Below are 10301 nucleotides of genomic sequence, written 5' to 3' on the forward strand. Positions count from 1 at the left end.
TTCATGAACCACACTTAGAATACTTAAGGGATTACTTTCACAAACCAGTTGACATGGTTTTTCAACACTTATTCTCGCCACACACAAGTCAAGCCATGGATAGAATATCTGAAGCAATCATAAAGAAAGAAAACAGTAGCCAACGCCACGTTGAATTTCAGCCTAAACATCAGATTACAAGACTTGTATGCAAAAGAGTATTTCAAGACTACAAGAAATCAGTCCCTACAAAGAATAAACCTCAACTAAAACGCATAATGACACATCACATTTATCCTGGTAAATGTTTCACAAGTTTTCCTTTCAACACATCTAATTCTCTTTCTCTTGGATTTTCAGATTCGAGGACGAATCCTTTTGAGGTGTGGGGGAATGATACATGCACCATATTCCATAATACATGCTTCTTTGGACTAATGTTTATACTCGAACCTATTAGAAGAACAAAGTCTCGAAGATTCAAAGCATATCTATTCGGTAAGCATAATGTGAATGAATCATTAAACGATTCTAATGTTGTTCCCTTTAATGTTTCATATTCGAGATCAAATTTTTGTGAAGAAAGTGAGGATGATACATGCATCACAAGGCTCACATCAAAGGAAGAAGTAATAACTCTTCCAAATGATCCACTCGTCCAAGCCTTGGAAAGAAAACCAGAATAACAATAGACTTGAGACGAGTTTGGAATGAGATCCTGATCTTATTTGGTCATCATGTCTTCTGGAGATACAACCGTCTGTCTCTTATCTTTCCAATGGTTCTTGAATCACATCAATCCAATATCTGAAACTCAAGATACGTTCATTTTAGTGAAGATAACGCATTCAGAAATTCCTATACGAGATTAATAAGCGATTTTGTAAATATTACGAATTTTCAATATTTATATTGATTATTTGTAATATAATTTAATAGGATGATGCATGATCTTTGCCACAAATCCATCTATTTTCCACAAATCCATCCTCACCATCATCATCTTTACCGTTCACCTTCATAAGGGTGATCTTTTGATTTCTTGATTTCATACTTTATTTTCAATTTCTTTATCTTTTGTTTATCTTGTTTCAATCTTAATTCTTACCTTGTTTCCAACACTTAAAAGAAACTCTAAAATACCTTAGTTGTTGCCACCACCTTCCCCTATTCACCCCCTTGTTCTTCATCGAATCTAAATCTTTCTAGGTTTGATTCTTCAACAAGAGCAACGTTCATTAACCCGCCACCGCTTCCCTATCATTTGTTGACTTGTTAACAAGACATTTTGAATGAAACAATTTTTTTTTTTGTTGCAAACGTAAAACCCAACTTAATTGTTGGTGATGATATTCCTGCCTCACTGCTCGTCTTGTTGCAGCAACGAACTAAGGACATCCGGTGGCCATTGCCATTGCCATTTCTGAATCCCTATTTGCAGCGTATAGCCATGATGAGCGATAGAGTCAGCTACGCGATTCACTTCTCTGGGAATAAAGTTGAACTCAACCGTCCAGTTTCTCTGCAACATTTCTCGGATTCTTCGAAGGATGGTCGGATCATGAATTTGATGTTGGCCGTTAACCAAACGAAAGGCTTCCGAGCTATCCATTTCCGCTATTAAGTGACCTGCTCCTTTATCCCAGGCCATATGAAGTCCGTCCAGTAGCCCCCAAAGCTCAGCGTAGAGAACTGAGCAGCTCCCGATATTGCCACTGAACCCTCCGATCCAATTGCCGTCATGGTCCCGAAGAATGCCACCACTAGCTGCTTCCATAAACTTGGATTGACAGAACCATCGGTGTTTAACTTGAGCACGCCAAAGGGAGGAGGAATCCAGGTTTGACTTCACCTTTGCCGACACAAAAATTGGGTGTGGTTCAACGATCTAACAGCGATGGAGGTAGCCCAGGCACGAGCGTTTTGGATGACCGCCGTTGTTGACCAGTTCTCTCCATTGAAAACTAGAGCACATTTTTTTTTTTCCAAATACGCCAAATCATTATGCCGAACATGTGTTTCCACATGCAAGGAATGCCATCAGTATTCACATTTTCACTGAAATTAGACTTGGCCAATCAAGAAGAGATTTTGTGAAGAAACTCCCTGTCTTTTGGCTCGACAATATTTGCATCCAAGAAATTCGAGCACTCGAACAGTCCCAGAGAGCATGAATTATGTTTTCCTCTCGAGCACCACAATTCGGACATGAAGGATCTGAAGAAATACCACGTCTAGTTCTCTCCGCTTTGGTTAATAAACGATTCCTCAAGATAAGCCAAATGAAATTTCTGATTCTTTGGGGGTCATCAAAACGCCAAACAGATTCCAAACATTATTTTTCAGGTCCCAACCAACTCGATTCAGAGCATCATAGGCGGTTTTGACAGTGCATTGTCCTGAAGGATCCCAGATCCAAGTCGGATGGTCAACTCCCACGCCATTCTTCGAGGGGGAATAGTAGTAATGTCTCAAAGAATTTCGTCCGACATTAGTGAAGTCGCGGACCATAGCATTCGGGTCAGGGGACCGATCTTCCATAATTCTGTCCACAAGCGTATATTTCCCCGGAATCCACGCATCAATCCAAAAATTTATATCATTTCCATCTCCCACAGACCAGCGCACATTTTCACGGATTATGCACCAAACTTTGGCGAGGGATCGCCACACGAAAGAGCAACTCCTCGCGTTAAGGTGATTTGGAAAGTGAGATGAAATTTTGTATTTAGACCGGCAAAGCTTCACCCAAATATTGTCTGGGCTGGTTAAAAATTAATTCCCTAACTTGATCAAGAAGGCTTCATTTTGGACGGTGAGGAGGCTTATGCCACAACCACCATGATCAATAGGCTGACATCACGACTTCCAATTAACAATGGTCATCTTAGGATGCTGTAAATGAGACAATTTAAAAATCAAAAGAAACGTATTTGGTGAGACGAAGAGAGTAATAATTAATAGTTCCAATATATCACTAAATTATCATATTTTATTTTTAAATTTTTTATTATGTTAAATATACTTTTATAAAATTATATATTTTTTTTAAAATTTTAAGAATTAATTGATTTTTAATATATATTATAAATTTTAATTAGTTAAAATATTTAAAATGAATTTTTAAATAAAAGTAACTAATTTTATTCAAAATAAAAAATATACCAAATTAAAATAAAGGTTTACAATCAAAATTGTAAATTAAGCACATAATTAAGAAATTTTCTTATAATTATTAAAACAAAACTAACAACTTAAGATCACATAATACAAGAAAAGATTACATCTAACCAAGAAACTCAAACAAAGATAGATACAAAAAAATATGATCGCATCGATAAACGAACCACTAAAGAGGATAAAGATATTAATAGACCACCGACAAACAAATCAGACTCGAGCGACGTGAAAAGCTATCCACGAACACAATTCGAGTATCCAAATCCACTCCGAGGGTCCAAAGTATGGAAGCACAACAAGATATTAAATAAGTGTTATCTTGATCACTCATGGCGATGTTAAATCAACTCTTAGAAAAAAAAAGATAAATGAAAAAACAGCCAAAGAACTGAAAAACATGCAAAAAAAAAAACATGCCATAAAGACAAATGAAAACATGTAACACATATAGACTTATTGAAAAAAAAAAGATATGATATAAAGAAGAAAAAGAAAATAAAAAATATCAACGGTCAGCAACCAACATTAAAATGGTGTCGTCGCCGATCAACAAAGGCGAAAAAGAAAAAAGATAAACGGTACACCAATAAATATTTAAAAATAATTAAAATTAAATTTAAAAATATAAAATATCAATTGTTATATTTTTATTTGACAATAAGAACATATCAGTTATTCTTACTATTACTAGAATCATTGATAGAATTTCCTTAGAATTGCCTGTCCCCCTTACCCCACGAAAGCTGCTCTTAGCCTGGCTTTGGGGGCAACCTACTATCCTACCTCCACTTATCCTATTACATAGGGAAAAGGGTCAACAAATTTTTTTATTGATAGAATTTCCTTAATCATGTTAATTTTAATGTTTAAATTCATTTGAAATATTTTATAAAATATAACATGATTAAGGCAAATTACAATAAAGTTCAATTTAGCTAGCCAAAATGGAAAAAAGTTACTTCATAAAGATGGACTAAGGGAATTAAGAAACACTTGTTATAGTCAACCTCACACGAGCACTCAAAAATTTCATTTTAGGACCAATATTTTCGCACTGCGTTGGTTAGATGAGTCTAAATGAAAAATTCTAGAGAACTAAAATAGAGGTACTATAAAAAGTCTAAGTAATTGGCTATGCTAGTTGTGCCATTTGGTCTACATCCGGTTAAAATACCAAGTCCTTAAAGTGAGGCATGTGACAAATTTCACAAAGAGCGAGAGATGAGTGACATCTTAAATAGATGTAACCATAGAAAATAGGAAAGTATCCTGAAACCAACCCAAATTTTGATACTTGTCAAAGAGCTATGATTCTAAAACATTAAAGAGTTGTTGATTCTTTTGATATTCTTTGAACTCATGCTTATGATTTGATTCTATTGTGAACCTGTAATAGGTAATACTTTACAAAATTCTTTCATTATTTGATAAAGAAAGGAGAAAAACATTTTCAAACAGGACTGTTTCAAGTAAGGAAGGTCCTTGAAGCAAGTTGATGCCTAATTTACCTTTATTGGTGAAAAGATTAAATGAGAAACTTTGGAAATTGTTTTCTCATTTTTTTGAAATAACTTGTTAGTTGGGTAACATGCCCCACTTCAAATAATCATTTATGGATTACGACCATCTATTCTTTAGATGTTTATGTGATTCATGCATTTGAGGTTTGAATTCTATCTTCCATTTGTAAGGTATTTTTCATCATGAATCTTCTTTTTTCATATGAAGATCTGTAAAAAACCTCATGTTTGAATGCAATCAAATGTATCAATGTAATGCATTTTCTATTATGCAAATGATGTTCTTATGAATGTATGAATGTTGAAATCATTTTCATTTGACTTTAAAGTGGTGAATTTGATCTTCTTCTACTTGATCATTCCTTTCCAGGGTTTTCTGCATATATCAGTGTAGCAACTTATGCTATCAAGCTTACATTTCTGAAGAATCATTTGATCAACTTGTATCTTTGTGTCTTCTTCATTTGCATTAAAGTCTCAGGAGAAATGTTTCATTTATAGAACACTTGCTGCATTCAAAATTATGACCTTGGTGCCTCGTTTTATCTTTGATAAAATTGGCTTTCTTTGTCTGGACTTGTGTAGAAATCCAATAAAATTTTTATCTTTGAAAAGAGAATCTATCATCTTTGAAGAATGTAGATGTAAGTATGCCAAACTCCATAGAGATTAATTAGGAAAGCATCGTCTGTTCCAAGTGTTCCAATTTGACTCTTGAAACATATCACCAGGAGGATTTATCCTAATTCCTTTCATGTCTCCATATCTAATTAGATCTCGAACAAGGCTATTTGGACCATATGATCTCGAACAAGGCTATTTGGACCATATCATGTCGAGATGTTTTACAACAACATATTATTCAACCTTAGTGGGCTCAACTAGTTTCTTGTTGTTAAAATTTTAGCTCCCCTTCTGTGGAAAGAAATCATCATCATATCTTACTTCTAACCTTGGGGTTAAAGAAAATAAACTTTTTCTTGGATCAATAAATGGAAACATCATATGATCGCAACATTGGTTTAGCACCATAATCACTGGTTCGTAAAACATTTGACAACACATTCATCATTTCCTGTGGCTTATGCCCAGATTTCTCAATCAATGAAGCTCTTTGCAAAGTGTTCGGAGCTTTTGTAGGATGTCACAAGGACACTTAAGAACAAAACTCAGTGGGAATACAAGTGAAACGCTAGTGTGTTTCGTGACCAAAAAGTTGGTCAATTTCACAAAATATGCTAGAGCCGAATTGAATAAGAAATACTGAAAGATCTTGATATCATCTCGAGAATAGGAAAGAGTGATACCGATCATGCTTTCTTCTATAATGAGTGTTGCAGGAAGTAGAAACACGGCAGCTATAGGAGCCATGTACAGAAGAAGGTTCATGGAATTCAGTTTCTCTCCTTCAGAAGAAAGCAAAATTCCTTTTAAAACTTACTTGAAAGATCTTGCAGCTGTAGCTGAAACGCACATGATAAAACCAAATAGATGAAAACTCGGTTCACCTCGACTGGGAATGATAACCCTAGTAATAACGGGAATAAGGGTAATATACGTAAGCCGAGCCTCCCTCTTCAATGTCATCAAGTAAGAAAAAATTACTGTGAAAAACGACGTCGTAGCCTCAACAACATGATTGAAACTAACCACCAGGAACCTCAAAGAAATATTCCCTATCACCTCCAACTCACAAAAGACCAACTCAAAGCTGAGATCTTGAGGAACTAAACCCTGAATCGAATGGTCTGCATGGGGACCATCTTCATCCATGCAACTGTGATATAGCTTAGCAAAGAACACACTGTCATGTGACATGGTTAAGAAGATTGGGTATTTGAAACCATACTTGTTGAGTAAATATTTGTTCAACAATAGGACCCCAATATTGGACGAGTACCAGGATGCTATTAACCCGAGCGTGAACAGTTTGGAATTGCTTTTCATGGCTTTTTCAGGGGACTTGAAGATCTGGGTATCTTTATTTGGAGGGGGCATTTGGAAAAATTGTGTGTGTTATTTTGGTGGAAAAGAAGGATGGCTTTGGGATGATTTGATGGAATTAGCTTCCATGAATCATTTCTGTCTGAAATGGGCCTTCAAAATGCCCCAAACTTTCATACTATTATGAGCGAAATGGGCTTTCAGCATGCCTCTTTAGAACAAGGTAATCATTCTTGATGAGTTGCTGATAATGTCACAAGAGAGTGTTAAGTTAAATTCTCCAGACTTTCTGCTTCTTTTCCACCAAAATAACACACACAATTTTTCCAAATGCCCCCTCCAAATAAACATACCCAGATCTTCAAGTCCCCCAAAAAATCCATGAAAAGCATTTCCAAACTGTTCACGCTCGGGTTAATAGCATCCTGGTACTTGCCCAACATTGGGATCTTATTGTTGAACAAATATTTACTCAACAAGTATGGTTTCAAATACCCAATCTTCTTAACCATGTGTCACATGACAGTGTGTTCTTTGCTAAGCTACATCACAGTTGCATGGATGAAGATGGTCTCTATGCAGACTATTCGATCTAGGGTTTAGTTCCTCTAGATCTCGACTTTGAGTTTGGTCTTTTATGAGTTGGAGGTGATAGGGAATATTTCTTTGAGGTTCTTGGTGGTTAGTTTCAATCATGTTGTTGAGGCTACGACGTCGTTTTTCACAGTAATTTTTTCTTACTTGATGACATTGAAGAGGGAGGCTCGGCTTACGTATATTACCCTTATTCCCGTTATTACTGGGGTTATCATTCCCAGTCTAGGTGAACTAAGTTTTCATCTATCTGGTTTTATCATGTGCGTTTAAGCTACAGCTGCAAGATCTTTCAAGTCAGTTTTACAAGGAATTTTGCTTTCTTCTGAAGGAGAGAAATTGAATTCCATGAACCTTCTTCTGTACATGGCTCCTATAGATGCCGTGTTTCTACTTCCTGTAACACTCATTATAGAAGAAAGCATGATCGGTATCACTCTTTCATATTCTCGAGATGATATCAAGATCTTTCAGTATTTCTTATTCAATTCGGCTCTAGCATATTTTGTGAAATTGACAACTTTTTGGTCACGAAACACACTAGCGTTTCACTTGTATTCCCAATGAGTTTTGTTCTTAAGTGTCCTTGTGACATCCTACAAAAGCTCCGAACACTTTGCAAAGAGCTTCACTGATTGAGAAATCTGGGCATAAGCCACAGGAAATGATGAATGTGTTGTCAAATGTTTTACGAACCAGTGATTATGGTGCTAAACCAATGTTGCGATCATATGATGTTTCCATTTATTGATCCAAGAAAAAGTTTATTTTCTTTAACCCCAAGGTTAGAAGTAAGATATGATGATGATTTCTTTCCACAGAAGGGGAGCTAAAATTTTAACAACAAGAAACTATTTGAGCCCACTAAGGTTGAATAATATGTTGTTGTAAAACATCTCGACATGATATGGTCCAAATAGCCTTGTTCGAGATCATATTAGATGTGGAGACATGAAAGGAATTAGGATAAATCCTCCTGGTGATATGTTTCAAGAGTCAAATTAGAACAGACGATGCTTTCCTAATTAATCTCTATGAAGTTTGGCATACTTACATCTATATTCTTCAAAGATGATAGATTATCTTTTCAAAGATGAAAGCTTTATTGGATTTCTACATAAGTCCAGACAAAGAAAGCCAGTTTTATCAAAGATAAAATGTGGCAATAAGGTCATAATTCTAAATGCAACAAGAGTTCTTATAAATGAAACATTTCTCCTGAGACTTTAATGCAAATGAAGAAGACACAATGATACAAGTTGATCAAATGATTCTTCAGAAATTTAAGCTTAATAGCATAAGTTGATACACTGATATATGCAGAAAACCCTGGAAATGAATGATCAAGTAGAAGAAGATCAAATTCACCACTTTGAAGTCAAATGAAAATGGATTCAACATTCATGCATTCATAAGAACATCATTTGCATAATAGAAAATGCATTACATTGATACATTTGATTGCATTCAAACATGAGGGTTTTTACAGATCTTCGTATGAAAAAAGAAGATTCATGATGAAAAATAACTTACAAATGGAAGATAGAATTCAAACCTCAAATACAGGAATCACATAAACATCTAAAGAATAGATGGTTGCAATCCATAAATGAGGCATTATTTTGAAGTGGGGCATGTTACCCAACTAACAAGTTATTTCAAAAAAAATGAGAAAACAATTTCCAAAGTTTCTCATTTAATCTTTTCTAAAAATGAAATTGTTGAATAGTAAGAAAACAATTTCCAAAGTTTCTTACTCAATAAACTATTTCCCGAATTTGTAAATCATTCGAGTCATCAGTAAGTCTTTCGAGCATGATGTTTAAATCCTTCGGGTCATCTATAAGCCTTTCGAGCAAGATGATAAGACCTTCAGGCCATCCATAAGACCTTCGGGTAGAATGTTTTCAAATGAGATTTTAGAAACTAAGCCTAATTTTAAGAGATTTCCTAATTATCTCAAAAGAGTTGTTAAAGGAAGCTAAGCCTAACAAAGAGGTTCATTGACAACTAAGAAACTAAGATTTCGAGGGTTTCTTGATTCATAAGTCATTCGGGCCATATTTAAGTCTTTCGAGCATGATGTTTAATTCCTTCGGTCATCTATAAGCCTTTTGAGCAAGATGATAAGACCTTCTGGCCATCTATAAGACCTTCGGGCAGGATGTTTTCAAATGAGATTTTAGAAACTAAGCCTAATTTTAAGGGGTTTCCTAATGATCTCAAAAGAGTTGTTAAAGGAAGCTAAGCCTAACTAAGGGGTTCCTTGACAACTAAGAAACTAAGCTTTCGAGGGTTTCTTGATTTGTAAATCTTTCGGGTCATCCGTAAGTCTTTCGAGCATGATGCTTAAATCCTTCGGGTCATCTTTAAGCCTTTCGAGCAAGATGATAAGTCCTTTGGGCCATCTATAAGAACTTCGGGCAGAATGTTTTCAAATGAGATTTTAGAAACTAAGCCTAATTTTAAGGGGTTTCCTAATTATCTCAAAAGAGTTGTTAAAGGAAGCTAACCCTAACAAAGGCGTTCCTTGATAACTAAGAAACTAAGCTTTCGAGGGTTCTTGATTTTTAAATCCTTCGGGTCATCCGTAAGTCTTTCGACCATGATGCTTAAATCCTTCAGGTCATCTGTAAGCCTTTCGAACAAGATGATAAGACCTTTGGGCCTACCATAAGACCTTCAGGCAGGATATTTCCAAATGAGATTTTAGAAACTAAGCCTAATTTTGAGGGGTTCACTAATTATATCAAAAGAGTTGTTAAAGGAAGCTAAGGATAACAAAGGGATTCCTTGATAACTAAGAAACTAAGCTTTCGAGGGTTTATTGATTCGTAAGTCCTTCGGGATATATGCAAGTCTTTTGAGCATGATGCTTAAATCCTTCGGGTCATCTATAATCCTTTCGAGCAAGATGATAAGTCCTTCGGGCCATTCATAAGACCTTCAGGTAGAATGTTTTCAAAATTTCCATTGCTTGATTCATGACATTTCGAATCAACAACGTCTCTTAAAACAAATTTTATCTCACTTGAGATAGTTCCTCTTCGAAAAATTTCTTTGCATTCATTTTACATTTTTATA

At 35.4% G+C, this 10301-nt stretch overlaps 2 pseudogenes; one reads left to right on the forward strand and one right to left on the reverse strand.

Annotated features, from left to right (window-relative positions):
• Window positions 1-5780: 5780 nt before the first annotated feature.
• Window positions 5781-6742, reverse strand: LOC120151694 (annotated as a pseudogene).
• Window positions 6743-7004: 262 nt separating this feature from the next.
• Window positions 7005-7784, forward strand: LOC120151695 (annotated as a pseudogene).
• The last annotated feature ends 2517 nt before the right edge of the window (window positions 7785-10301 follow it).

The sequence above is a fragment of the Hibiscus syriacus genome, unplaced genomic scaffold (genome assembly GCF_006381635.1).
Source record: "Hibiscus syriacus cultivar Baekdansim isolate YM2019G1 unplaced genomic scaffold, ASM638163v2 tig00111067_pilon, whole genome shotgun sequence".
Classification (NCBI taxonomy): domain Eukaryota; kingdom Viridiplantae; phylum Streptophyta; class Magnoliopsida; order Malvales; family Malvaceae; genus Hibiscus; species Hibiscus syriacus.